The sequence below is a fragment of the Triturus cristatus genome, chromosome 9 (assembly GCF_964204655.1).
Source record: "Triturus cristatus chromosome 9, aTriCri1.1, whole genome shotgun sequence".
Classification (NCBI taxonomy): domain Eukaryota; kingdom Metazoa; phylum Chordata; class Amphibia; order Caudata; family Salamandridae; genus Triturus; species Triturus cristatus.
Window position 1 is genome coordinate 852,805,909 of NC_140592.1, and position 15,480 is coordinate 852,821,388.

Below are 15,480 nucleotides of genomic sequence, written 5' to 3' on the forward strand. Positions count from 1 at the left end.
ATGTTGTTGGCTATAGCACTAAGAAGCCAACAATAATCAATTGTCCCTTTGCTTCCTGAATGGAGCTCCAACATATTGTTGTGGGGAAAATTGTACTAGTTTCAGTGTCCGCATTGATAATCCAATGCAAACAAGCCTGCTCAAAAACGGTGTTCTTGTGAATACCAGAGTCCTTGTAGTGTATGACTATAGGACTCATATTGTAATTTCTAGGGATTGAATTAAATAAAGCCCGACCCACCCTCTTTGCAGACTGGTGAGCACATTTTTGAAGTACAGGATCTGCTTCAAAAGGCTAGTGACAACTGTGGGGGTTCTACTAGCATACATTGCTTGAAGTAGCATGTTATGGAACTACTTTGTAAATGTTTTCCAGCTTAAGGTGTATTGTAGTGTACAACAAACACAGCCGCCCCCTTTTCCTTCTCAAAGTCTGTTCTTCTGTTTCTTAATGTACATTGAAATTTTACAATGGTTTTCCTTTTTTCTTATTTCTGCTATTTTTCTGTTAATAAATTATGCAAACCATTTTACATTCTAATGTATTTTGGGGGGAAAAACGTAACATATATACATATATATATATATTTTTTTTAAAGGATATATTATCTTTTAAGTAAAATTAGGTGTCAGGACCAAAGTCTTCTCTGGTATCTCGTTCATTCTCATTCTCCCTGGTCCACTTTAGGTGTGCCCAATAAATCACTTCACTTTCAGATAAACAAGAAAGAGAGAAACTTGAAAAAATGCAGAGCACCAAAGAACCGTGCTTGCATTTTGTTTCTCCGTTGATATTCTGTTGATCTCTGCACTTTATATCTGCATAAGGAACGTGTTCTTTCACTCTATACCCAATTTTGTCAATGACTTGATCCTCCTACTCATGATTCCTAAGACTGACATGTGGATCCAGGAGCGGAGGCTTCCAGGTTTTATCACCAGTAGAGAGAGACTATTGGCCTTGGCATTTTACTATTTTCAAAGGAATTATCCATTTTGTGTACTTTTTTAAGAAAGTTTGGAGCATGTCATTCCTTACACCCCTAAATGAATAAATATGTAGGAAGAGCCACCATAACATGATCAGTCTTAACCGTGCTTGTTGTTTGGTAGTGGTGTATACTGCACTAGATTATGAGTCAAAGAGTCTACTTGAAAATATTTAGGCTAAATATTGGGAGCCCCTTTGAGAATGCTCAAACCCAACCTCAACTTTAATATTAATTTCTGGAGAAATCCTTCAGTTATTTGTCTCCAAGGAGAGACTTCTCTCAAATAGTCCCGGACACATTTTGAGCTTGTCAAGGTGATGTAGTGACATGCATTTTGAAAAGTGGCTAAGATCAAACGACCTTCCTGATATGGGAAATATAGGAAATGAGAAAAAGGTGTCACGAAAAACAGTACATTGCGAATGAGTATTGCTTGATCAGCCACTTCCCACACTGTCACCAAGAAGCCAGTTATCAAGGTATTTTTACCCAGACCCAGTGGTCAGTTGTTCTCTCTTTTTTCCTACCCGCTGATATAATTAAAAAATAATATCGGTTAAGTATATTATCTCTTCTATTTAGTTATATTTTTAGGCACTTTGTTGTCTGTCAGAAATACAAACAAAATGTGTAAAAGATTCTATCTATAAGGGGAAACAGCCATTACATCGCATGCGTGAACGACCGCGTTGTTACATCGCAGTACCATTACAAAGCAAGGCGTTACAGCGACTTGCTGTAGGGGGCGCTCTAAGCTAAGGAATAGTATAATTTTCTTTTCCAACACCTTCCCTACTGTTGCACACACTGGAGTTGGAATAGTAAATTATACTATTCCAACATCCAGCGCCCCCTACAGAAAGTCGTTGTGACGACTTGCGTTGTAATGGTACTGCGATGTAACAACGCGGTCTTTGTACCAACCGCATTGTAATCGCATGCGTTGTAAACACATGCAATGTAGAGATATATATTCATCTATGAGATGCTGCCGGTGCATCCTGAGACAGAAATAAAGTAGGTGATGATACATACCAGGAGCTAGGATACAGAGTGACGGGGTTTAGGGCCTGATAGAGGGAAGGGTTGTGATAGGGGACCCGTGAAGAAAGGGTGGATTCTCCATCCATGCCTCCAGTGATCAATCTGCCCTATTTGTAGTTGGCTCTGTGGTAGGCGTCCTGCATGCAGAAACACCTGTGCCTCTGTTATCAGGTTCACCGTGATGTGATGACAACACCACGAAAGACATTGATGGCTGTCCTTTGTCAAGACCACAACCATATCTGACAGAGTTAGCCCTATAAATGACTACAGTGGAAGATGTGACAGAAAGTCATGGAAAGGTGAGTATTGTGTTTATAACTGAAGCTAAACTCAGACAAGACGGAAGTCCTCATCCTCGGTTCCACCCCCTCGGCCTGGTACGACTCCTGGTGGCCGACCGCACTGGGAACAGCTCCAACACCCGCCGACCACGCACGCAACCTAGGGTTCATCCTCGACTCCACCATCTCCATGACAATGCAGGTCAACGCCGTCTCATCCTCCTGCTTCAACACCCTCCGCATGCTCCGCAAGATCTACAGGTGGATCCCCACAGAAACTAGAAGAACGGTCACCCAGGCCCTCGTCAGCAGCAGGTTGGACTACGGAAACGCCCTCTACGCAGGAGCCTTGGCCAAACTCCTGAAACGGCTTCAACGCATTCAGAATGCCTCTGCACGCCTGATCCTCGACATCCCTCGCCGCAGCCACATCACACCCCACCTGAGAGACCTGCACTGGCTCCCCGTCAACAAGAGGATCACCTTCAAACTCCTCACCCACGCGCACAAGGCACTACACAACACCGGACCAGCATAACTCAACAGACGACTCAGCTTCTACACCCCCAACCGCCAGCTTCGCTCCACAGACCACGCCCTTGCCACAGTGCCCCGCATCCGAAGAACGATCTCCGGCGGCAGATCGTTCTCCCACCTCGCCGCCAAGACCTGGAACACCCTCCCCATCCCCCTACGGCAGACCCAAGACCTGATGACCTTCAGAAGACTCCTCAAGACCTGGCTTTTCGAGCAGTAGCAGCATTCCCCCCTCCCACCAGCACCTTGAGACCCTCACGGGTAAGTAGTGCACTTAACAAATGTTCTGATTGATTGATTAATGATAAAGTGCTGGAAAAACACACCTCGTACATTAAGGAGATAAAATATGTGGGTATTGGGAATGTATTCCCACTTTGAGGTTAATTTCTAGTGCAAGCAATGGGGCGGAAATGCACTTATCCAAAACCCCACAAAATCTACCCTCCAAAGAGGCTTGTCCCATGATGGAGAAAGAGAGTTTGAGGCAGAAAGCGTTGACGCTATCAGGAAAAGTAAAGTTCCACGGACAAAACCCTAAATCTCCCTCTTAACCTTTATAGTCTATGCCCTTGTCATTTCATTATACCAACTAGATAAAAACTGTCATGAACAATTCACACCACAGTACATTACCCTTTATCTTATTATATTCTATCTGCTTGACTCTGGGTGAATGTATTGTTCATTTTTTCTTGAGTGTGTGAGGTCGGACCCATGCGCTGGCCGCTCCTAATTGCGTCATTTCCGACCAGCCTGGCGGGTTTTCATTCTTAGTGGTCCTCTGAGAGATGCCTACATTGATGTTTGCTAGCAACCATACGTATGTGGTACCCATTAGAAACAGGGGTCTGCACCATAGTCACCTTCTTTCACCAAGATAGAATGCTCTCACTCTTAAAAGTCCATAATGTAACTGGAGTTTGGTAGCAGATAATTGCAATTTTGGGTGCAAGCCTTATTCCGTCCGTCCCCCATTCCGAAAGCATGTGATCTGACCCACCCAGGTAACTTCTGTGTAGCCTTTTGTGACGCCAACCCCTCACTTCCCCCAAAGAATGAGATTTATGTTGTTAGTGCATTATGATCTATGAGGGGTTAGCATTGCCATACATATGGGGAGGGTAAGTGTGTTGCCACCACTGAAGATAGTTATGGACCTGTCTGCATTTTGCTGGCTGTCTTCCTTTGGCCCCTGCCCACCCTGATGCTGCTCATTCTCCCACCCTGCAGGGGGCACTGATTGTGGTGTGTCTGGGACGGATCCACAAATACTACAATGGAGCAGACAGTAGACCTCCATGTTTATCTCACCAGTTTGATCACGATCCAGCTTGCCAGTCTGTGACCTTCAAAGAGTAGACCCTTGTTAAAGGGGAAGCCAAGGGCATGACGGCGATCTGCTTTCAATTGAGACAAAGCGATGTGCCCTGCACCCATCCCATGTATCCTGTATTTAGCTCAAGAAGATGAGCTGCAGCCCAAGCAATAATCTCTAATTGTCTGATGGGAATGTACCTGCCCAAAGAGTACTGTACAATGGCTCCCATCAGCATCGGCTCTCCGATACTGGAGATATTATGGGATGCCTCATCATCATGGATGTGGAACGTGCACATAGAACACTGCACCTAATTTTGGCTGACTCGCTCCATATTTCCACGGACAGTTGAGTACCTTTGGGATATAAGCTGGCGCTTGAGAACAGAATATTAGGTGACATTTTACTTCAGTAAATCTCTGAGCACCAGCACAAGGGAATGGCCGGACCAGAAGTGGAGCTGATAATGTTGTCCTTGGTTCTCTATTGAAGAGGGATTCCTGCTCTCCCTGTAGCTGGCAGTTAAGTGTATCAGTTGCTGCTTCATTGGGCTCTCAAGCAACAGAGACTCAACGAGGCTATTTACAGCTTAATAAGTACTCTTTTAAATTCTGTGCATTATAACAATACCTGAAGAGACTTGTTCAGATTTTATCAAATATTTATTCGGATGCATTAAGGCTTGAGACTGATATAATAATTGTGAGTTATCAATTTTTTAATATACCATTGATTGCTAAAGTAAATAAAACACCTATTCCTTTTCAAAATTAGGAGAAACTTACTGGTCATTCAAATTTTGGTTTATAAGCAGCTCCAGACAAGAGTGACTACTAGGTTGGGCTACTTCTCAATACTGGAAAATCAAAGAATCGTCACACATTCCATGCACTCGTTTCAATCCTCTTCGGTGGCTGACGGGCACTCATTCTAAACTTATGCGCAGTGCCTCCTGCGCGCTCATTCCCATCAGCCACTGCGAAGAGGTTTTGAATGAGCGTATCAGGCACTGCGCAATATTTGTCTCAGTGCGTCAGTTGAGGGCCACCACGGGTCTTGTTTATCCCCTATAAAATGAGGACTTCAAGTCTCAGAAAACAAAGGAACACAATCTTGACCGGAGCAACTAGTCATTCATGGCCTGGGATAGAGCTATGACGTGTTTGGCTGTGATATAATGCGTCATGCGTGTAGCGGGCGCTCCGCTTGTTGCATTCCTTGTAACACCTCAGCGCCAACAGGTGAAGTTTCCAGAAAATCGGCCTGGCCCACCACGGACGGTTGAATATAACTAATTACCTAGGCGCGTGATTGAGGCCACGGATTGCAAAATATGTGGGCAATTAAAATGAATGATTAACATTTCCAAGCTCTGAATTGCCACAGTGTCATACGCTATCTTTAAGTCTGCGGATCTGACACAAACAAGGCTGAATCGTGAAAGGCAACGCCACGCACCTCTGAATTCCGCACATTTTCCAAGTGACTTATCAGCGTCTAAAAACCAGACGTGGTAGGGCACACATTGTATGTACTTTTGCAACGTATGATGACGCCCTAAGTTAATATTTTTCAACCCAAACCCTCTATCTACCCTTTTTTTTAACAACGTTGTCAGTTAACTTTCTAAACAAATATGTGTGTTCCTTCTCGCCTTTCCTGGCGTCGTCACCGTTCTCTCCACCTTTCCTTTCACGAGCAGTCGCGCCTTTTCTGTCAGTTCTTTTCCTGTGAGGGCCCATTCAGGGCCGTTCCTTGTTGATTTAGAGCACGGGATCTGTGGAGCCTGCAGCTAGGTTCATATGCTGTCAGTATCTGGCAGAAAGATTAATGGCAGATGCTTGTAAGAGACCTTTTTATGAGCAATATGATTATTGAATTTATTTAGAATGTGATGGTCTGAAATACCCACTAAAGGGTTCATGCTATGCCACTGGAAATAAATATGACCCAATATCTCATGTTATCAAGGGGATTGTACTGATACACCCACTTTCATGTACATTATGTTACTAGAGTGCAAAGGTCCTCGCAGATTGCATGGTAGAAAGACTTACGACCATGTGCGTCAGTTCACCAAAATGCCAAGGGTAGCAGAAGTGGCATCACACAACTAACCTTTGACACTGTGACATCACAGGAAGTGACATCATATGATCTTTTGGTCTGCATCCTCCCCGGAACTGATGTCACAAAACAAATTCTAACACAGAAAAATGTCCATTTAATATGCCACCTACATTTTAAATAGGGTGCTGCCATGATAAGAAAATGACACATTTCACATTTTTATTGCATGAAAACATGTGTTTGTTGGATGAGGAGAGAATATAGCGCCACAAAAACTTAACACAACAATGGGAATTCAAATTACTTGTACAGCTAACTGCCGATTTATGTATCACTCATGCAAAGAACTGATGTGAGATTTTTAGTCAAACGTATTATTTTCTGTGTGTTGACAATTATGAAAACAGCAACATCTCCTTTAAAATATATATTTGATTGTACTTTTTTTTTTTTTAATTCTGAAGTCTATACATTGCACATTTGTTTTTTTTTAGATAGTTCTGTTAACACCCCAGATCACAGATGGCGCTGTCGAAAGTAAATAGTGCACATGGTAGCACTCATTACCTTCTATTCTTGGCCTTTTATTTGCCAATTCTGAGGTCAGGGATTGGCAAAGGCAGTGCCAGGGGTCGCAAAGAGCAAGCCAGAGGTTGCAGCTGCGACCCCTGGTGACCAGTAAATAACGTCTGTGCTTACCACAGGGAGACACCTCTGCTGATAGTCTTGAGGCTTCACTGCCCAAAATTAATATTTCTTCCTAAAACAAATACACATGGAAATACTCCATTGCACACATTACATATGCAGATGCTCAAAGTGTGCTATTCTATTTACTAGTTATGTTAAGGGAAGTGAGTGGCAACGTGACCTGCTCCAGACTTTGCCTCTCTCAGGAGCCACTACCTCTCTACACTCAATGTTGGTAAAAAAAAAACAGAATATTACACTCTGAACATCCTCGCATATGTGTATTTATATTAGGTGTAAAAATAAATATGGGCCAACAACACATGTTATTTAGGGCAAGAGTAATACTAAGCAAACAGTCTACAGTAAAAAGGTCAAATTCCATATTATGACCACAGTAGTGTTATCAACATGAGAAGAAAATGTTTACTGTCGCACAGAATGGTTGGTACAATTATGTGGCAGAGGAATATAAATCATCTACTAATAAATTGCCTTATTAAGTGGGAATTTATCTCCAGAATTGTATTTGACCATTTATGTTGGTTCTATTAAAATACCATTAACCATAACTACTGCATATTATAAATGTTTAGTTGGTGTAGTGCCTTGAGCCACAACCCTAAAGATGGGTATCTGAGTGCACAGATAATTAATGGGTAAGCCAGTACATCGATGGATGAGCAGGTGAGTGTATGGGTGAATGGATGGATGGATGAATGGATGATGGATGGATGGATAGATGGGTGGATGGAGCTTTCCCAAACTCATAAGTTAAAGCATCACAGAGCTATAATGATAATGATATAACATTGTTAAATATTGCCAAGAGTGTCAACAGTATAAAAATAAATGATCACCTTAATTCAATTGGAAGCATTAATCAGTATCTCTGCTCCTTTCCATCCCACAATACAATCCATACAAAAAAACAATATTTTTAGTTATTCCTCCCAACTTTCAATTACACATATGCAGAGGAGAGGTTCTGGCAATTCTGGGAAATTATCCTTAGGTGACCCCTTTCAGTTGTTTACACCTTCAGGGACACTACCTGGAGAGACTTAGAACAAGCTACTAGTGACTGCAACAGTACTGGGTTTATTTATTCCAAAGCAAATTATGTCAGCCTGCGAGCGCGTGAAAGCCAGCCAAGAGCAAACTCTCTTCAGTATGGACACAGCGCTCCCAACCTCACAGCCTTTCATGGCATTTGCTGTCTCTTTCCGTGTTCTGCAGTAGTTTGCTAGGTACATCACTGCAAGCACACAACCTTTGTAAGGGAAATAAATATAGCTATGAGAGAAACACAACACTGCAGCATGCTCAGGAACAAATGAATTGTATTTGTCTGTATTCATGCATACTTACTGACCAGCAAGAACTAAGTCAGGGCACTCACTGGTGCTCTCAGCCTGCCTCTTCCCTGAGGGACTGGTTTCCGGGTCCTCTATACACTTAGTAATGCCACCCTTGCAGAACTAAAAGGGACATGGTGCCAAATCTGGTCTACAGAAAGATGCAAGATAGGCACTGTGCCAAATATAATACAGACATACAGTGTAAGCAGAAATGAACAATGTGATGAGCAAGCTAATATGGTAGTCATCAAGTAAAGTGACCTCTAAGTTGGTTCTGAACAGCTGTTGAAGGGTGTCTAGGCAAGGTGAGATGTGTATTAAGTGCATACATAGGGATATATATATATATATTTCCTCAACAACCACATCCACAAAAAATGTGCAAGCATTCAAGGTATTTTATAAATGTAGCCATCACTTTCTTTTGGGGTTTGCAGTGCATCTGGAACCTAACATGGATTTGTTGTATGGTCTACTCCCCCCCCCGCCGATAGCCTGCAGCTGGGGGTCTGTGAGAGAAGGTGAGGGTGACTAGTGGTGGATGGGATGGGCAGTGGCCTCCCCAGGTCTTAGAGAACTTCCAGGAGGTGAGAGAGGCAATAGAGAACAACTCTTTCTGAGGACAAACTATATCTTCAGGGGTCCAATAATTGAGTGAGATAACTATTTTCCTCATTTAGACATCAGTTCAGTTGCCCTACGCAGTGTTACTCTGCGTGGAGGGACACACTAGAAGCTGTTTTCTGAGACTGAAATTCTCTGGCCGCGTTGTTTACCTTCTCACCGCTCATGAGGCTTAGGGAAGATATTAGGCCCATTGCAAACCCTAAGCAGCCACTGGGTGTCAGTGCAGCAGGGTGTCTGTCAGTCTGTCCCTGTAGGACCTTAGTAATTTCTATGCTCTGACTTCCCATTAGAAGAGTCTATTTAATCTGTGCCTCTCCGCTCCCCTCACTACTTCAGCTGGTGGTTCACACCATAGTGTAGCAAACGACAGTGCTTTGGCATGAAGTCAGTACACATCAAAGGGCTCTTTATGACAATTGTTACTTGTACACTAAAACCACATAGGCCAAAGAGTCATAGCACTCTTTTTTAAATACTTTTATTAACATTTCCCATAGCAAAAAACAGCATAGTGACTTTATGGGCACATATTGACCTTCACCAGAGGCAAGTAACACATTATTGTTTCTGAAAATGTGTTTTGCTGTAGTCTCTCCCCTCCTTATCAGCAATAGAACTACATGAGCTCAGACCTCATTAGCTTCAGGAATTACCCTTTTTTACCATGAGTCATAACGAAGGCCAGGTTTAGTGCTGGTGGCACCCAGTGCGAGAATCTTGTGTGGCACCCTCCAATGACCTCCTTGTCCACGGATTCCCTCATTACCACCCTCCAATAGTGCCCCGCATCTCTCCATAGACCCTCTTTCGGATGCATTTTATTTGTTATACTCATACCAGAGTTCGGTGTCGGAGCACTCACATCACCCACACATTATATGGAGACAAAGAATCATAATTGTGCAAATAAGCCTATAGGAAATGTTACATAACACAATGAGGAATACAAGGTGTAGGAATCACCTGTCATCCGTACTAGTAGGCAGTATATTTTAAGAGTGTTTTGTCTGGAAAAGCACAAACTCAGGACCTGATTGACAAAGGGTCTCCGCACTCATGGCGGAGAGCGCGCAGTAGTGGGGGAATCCCTGCATTCAAGGCAGAATCTTTGCATCTCATAGCGGGGATTCCGCCCGAGTGCGAAGATTCCCCCACGATTGTGGGTCCTCCGCCATGAGTGTGGAGGCCTTTTCTGAATCAGACCATTAGTATTTAAACCGTACCACAATGGTTGGGTTTGGCTTTACGAATAAGAATGCATTTCTACCCAAGCAAACCCTTTTTAGCAACATTAGAATAATGAAAGACTGAGGGAAAAAACATAACTTTCGTACCGATACCATTGCAGTTTACTCTTTGATGACAGTTCATAGAGCACTGTGCTATATTAGGATTGCAACTTTTGAACTGCAAGTAACAAAACATGTCTGACAAAAGTGGTAACCCACTGAGCTATCCACATAAAATACACTTCTGTGGTTTGCATAGTACAAGTTTTTCGTAGCAGGCACATTAACCCTCTGTGCTACCCTATGATGAGTCAAAACTGCCACTAGACAGGACTCCGCTCTCTCTCCAGCAGGGACATTAATCACCAGAGTTTTCTTGACATTTTACTGCTGCTGAGAACTACTGAACACACAAGGAACTGTGCAGCAGGTGCTTATAAACATATAAGTTATTTCTACACACAGTGCCCCCCAAGGTCAGCTACGGGTGCGGCTGCACTGGTCGCACCACCCAAAAGCTGGCCCTGGTCATAAGAAAGACCCACAACACTCTTAGTGCATCACAATAAAGAGACAAACTACACAGAGGCAGATGAAGGGTGCCGTACTAACGTTGGTACCCCATCTATCTACTACAGCCATAGATTCTAAGCCAGGCTGGAAGTGAATGTTGGGGACCGGCACAGACTGTGCAAAAGGAAGTCACTTCCCCTCCCCCAGCCCACACCCCACATTCTCCTTCTCGTAACCTTTGAGAGTCAAAGCAGAATGAGAGGGTATCATGGGAAAACCCAGTGAAGTATCAAAGTGCTTTGATGGTGATTGAGTAACTGGGAAACCTTTTCGATATGAATAAATGGAAGGGTCTGCATTTGTTGACCAGGTGATATGGTTGAGTGAGTTAGGCACTCAAGGGTCTAATCACAAAGGTGAAAATACAGGTTTAGCTTTGCTCACATTTATTTTTACCAATACACCTACTTTTTTAACTATTTACTGTTTTTCAAGTGTAGAATTGTACCTAAGTGTAGACTTAGATGTCTCCACTGTGGTGGAGCCTTCTCCACTGAATTTATGAGGGTAAAGTTACCACTAGTAACTTTTCACAAATATGTGGCGTTCTCTGCAACCAGGGTTGAGAATTCCCTTTGGGAATGTTTAGGGAAATTTATTTAAGTTTATTTAGATATATATTTTAAAATGTAGTACAAAATATAAATGTAAAATATATTTATTATATATTAAATGTGCATTAAAAGAATAATTTACTTTGATGAATTCTTTAGTGAATAATAGGACAGTCCTATCTTTATATGTGCAGAGACTCTACAATCATAAAGATACTACTTGTAAAATACTTTTGTGAATAGCAAACAATCATAAACTTACACAAAAGTGTAAGTTTACCTTTGTGAATCAGGTCCTAGGAGTTGACACAGTATATTCCCAATACAATAGTAAGTCCAGCAAGTTCATTGTGTAACAATATGAGTCTCTCCCTTTCACTATCCACAGAATCAAAGTACTAATGATGTGTAAGGTTTTAGAATGTTACAGGCTATGGTGACTCTGCGCCATGCTGGGATTCTAGCATTGACTCTGCCGAAGGTAAATAAGTTTGAAGGTAGGTCATTGTTAGTGCAGTTCAATAGATATGTACGAAATGGTGCCCTTAAGCCGTGCCTTCATTATTTCTATAGGAAAGTATTGTCGTATCTGTGAGACGCCATGTGCGGTGCCTGACATACTGCATGGCTGGGTTGGAATACAAATATGAATGTATGGATTTACAACACAAACATTTACAACGCATCCTTTAAAACACAGTTTTCACATCGCAACATCCATTACAACGCATGATTTTACATCGCATGCCATCACAACGCATTTTTAGAAACTACATTTACAATGCATTCCATTACAACGCATACCATTACAATGCATATTACTTTTAGGGCAACAGTAGGGTGAGTGTTGGATAGTGTAGGGGTAAAAATTACTATTCCCCCTCCAGTGAGTGCCACAGTAGGGTAAGTATTGGTTAGTGTAGGGGTAAAAATTACTATTCCCACTCCAGTGAGTGCAACAGTAGGGTAAGCATGTCTGGGTTGGAATAAAAATATGACTGTATGAATTTACAACACAAACATTTACAACGCATCCTTTAAAACACAGTTTTTACATCACAACATCTATTACAATGCATGATTTTACATCGCATGCCATCACAACGCATTTTTAGAAACTACATTTACAATGCATTCCATTGCAACGCATACCATTACAACGCATATTACTTTTAGGGCAACAGTAGGGTAAGTGCTGGGTAGTGTAGGCGTAAAAAATTACTATTCCCCATTACTTACCTTATATTGCGTTGTAATGGCATGCGTTGTAGTGACATGCGTTGGAATGACATGCCTTGTAGAGACATGCGATGTAATGGCTGCGTTGTAATGGCATGCAATGTAAAGGATGTTGCAATGTAATGACTGCGTTGTAAAGGTAGTGCGACGTAATGACTGGTTTCCCACAAATACTACTGGTCTGACACCTTTAGGGCTGTATTAAATTTAGAAGTGTGGTTTATGAACAGCAATGGGCTTACTTTTGTTTTAGGAGGGATGGTGTTTGAAGTGCCTGTCCCTCCCTAAACACTTCCTTATATTCCCTAATCCATCCTCTTTTATGATAGGTGTTCCCCATTTTCGAGCCACTCTCCATTGTAATTTCCACCTTACTAATAAACCATAGGCATACATGTACAAAGCTCTTCCCCACTGGGCACAGACAGCTGCATAGAAAAGAGAGGAAAGGCAAAGGTAGAGATCTCTGTCCGTAGGTTAGTGAACAACATCTTGTCGTATGTGAGCAGTACTACTGTAGTACAAAATGCAGTTTGTATAAATGCCCTTCAGTGTGCAATCTTCAGGTCATACCTTCACGTGTGAAAGAGTAACACCTCTTAATTACAGTGCCATCAAGTGTCAGTAGCAAGGGGTACATAAAACTGGGGTAACATTAGTGTGCCCACGGGGTGTTTTCAGCATGGTCTGCTGGTACTCATGGCTTCTTTTCCTGTTTGTTTTTAACCTTGAAAGGAGCACTGGGTTTGCTAACTAGAGCTAATTTTTTGGCAGCCTGGCATGGAAGTCGACACAGTTTAAAGAACAAGCTGTTTTTTATGGTTGGCAGAATGTGAAACCTACAAAGGCACAAGCATTTAATTACCGCCTTGAGACTCATTAGCTTCTCAGCACAAAACACCCCCACATTCTTTTCTTAAGTGCCCACTGACAGCACATCCTGGCGCGAGATAAGATCATGGCTGAGTACTCTCAAGGAGTACCATTAAAATGGATACTGGTAATCCCTGTTATTTGCAGTTCTTAAAAACGTGGTATGAAGTGCTGTATGAAACACTACATAAAAAGCAAGTTTGTAGGATGATGATGACGCAAGCGTGCTAGCATCTGTGGCTGGAAGCCACATTAACTGTGGTAAATCTTCACCGCTGCTTAAGTGTAGGTAACCAGGGACCCACTATATCTCTGGGGCATGCTTATATGCTGTGAGGATGTTTCACTAGGTAGGAGGCACATATGAAAAATCATTGGTAAAACCAATAAGTCTTACCTTGGAACCAAGTGTTTTAAAAAAAAAATTTTTTTAAGTTTTTGCAAATATGTGCACTAGACATTAAGGGCCAGATGTACAAAGTTGTTAGAAATGGGATTTCTGGTTGGCGGGGGTATGTACCCAAACCAGGCAGAACCCACCACTCTAGTCAGGGTGAGTGACTTACTGATTTTCATATGGCCATGTCTGAACTGGAGTGGCAGAGTGAGCTAAAGAATGATGATGGATTAAACCCAGATCAGTTGACTGGGTGTGAGTGCTTGCAATGTTCAACACTCCGTCCATCATCCCCTTTGGTTTTGCTTTGTTCGCCCTAAGTTGACAGGGTATGCCCAGACGTGGGTCCCTTGCTCACTTTGCCACTGGATTCAAGCTAGCCTGGCTGATTAGCCAGAAACCGGTCCCAGGATGCTTGTTTCCGGTCTAGGGAAGACATGGCTTGGCAGTTCGGGCTGGACTGTTCCCATGAGGCACAGGGTCAGACCGATTTGCAAATGGCCATTTCTGAACTGGGGTGGCGGAGTGAGCTAAAGAATGTTGATGGATTAAGCCCAGATCATTTGACTGGGGGTGAGTGCTTGCAATGTTCAACACTCCGTCCATTATCCCCTTTGGTTTTGCTATGTTCGCCCTAAGTTGGCAGGGTATGCCCAGACGTGGGTCCCTTGCTCACTTTGCCACTGGATTCAAGCTAGCCTGACTGATGACGGCTGATTAGCCAGAAACCGGTCCCAGGGTGCTTGTTTCCGGTCCAGGGAAGACATGGCTTGGCAGTTCGGGCTGGACTGTTCCCATGAGGCACAGTATCAGACTGATTTGCATGTGACCATGTCTGAACTGGGGTGGCGGAGTGAGCTAAAGAATGATGATGGATTAAACCCAGATCAGTTGACTGGGGGTGCGTGCTTGCACTGTTCAACACTCCGTCCATCATCCCCTTTGGTTTTGCTGAGTGAGTTACATACCCAAGATAACCCCTGCTCACCCCCTTGGTAGCTTGGCCAGAACAGTCAGGCTTATCCCAGAGGCAATGTGTAAAGCTTATACCAGTAACACAATAAAAACACCAGAAATGAGACTCCAAACAGAGGTATATGAAAATATAATGTATATTGTACATAAATTATAGACCAAAATGACATAAACAATAAACACTGTGCATCCTATGCAATCCTGAATCTGTATGCATTATCCTTATAAGGCAAGAGTACATTATAGTATCCGGGCATGAAATGCAACAGATTGTACAGCACAAACACATGAATCATCAATGCAGTGCATACTTATACAAATCCTGACAATACAAGAATCAGAACAATATCTATGATGACCTTAGTGCTGGTAAGGTAAAGTATATTGGAAGTAAAACATTTAAATCACCCTGAACACATAGGGCAGGGCATACCTGGTCCCGTATTCAGTTCCATACGGTAATTCCTTTAGCCCCCATAGAACGCAGAAGCAGCTGCGCTCCATTCTATAGAAAATACAGTAATCAGGACCTCTGTAATATGAAATCCAATGCCCCCAGGTGTATCCTGCTAGGTAAAAAAAGGCACAAAACTCATGAGCTGCGCAAAGATTACTGCTGCAATGGGCATAGGAGACCTCCCTTGGCCTCTCCTAGCTGACAGCAGTCAGCATAATCAAAGGTAGCTGCCCGCATCCCCCCCGTACCTGATCATA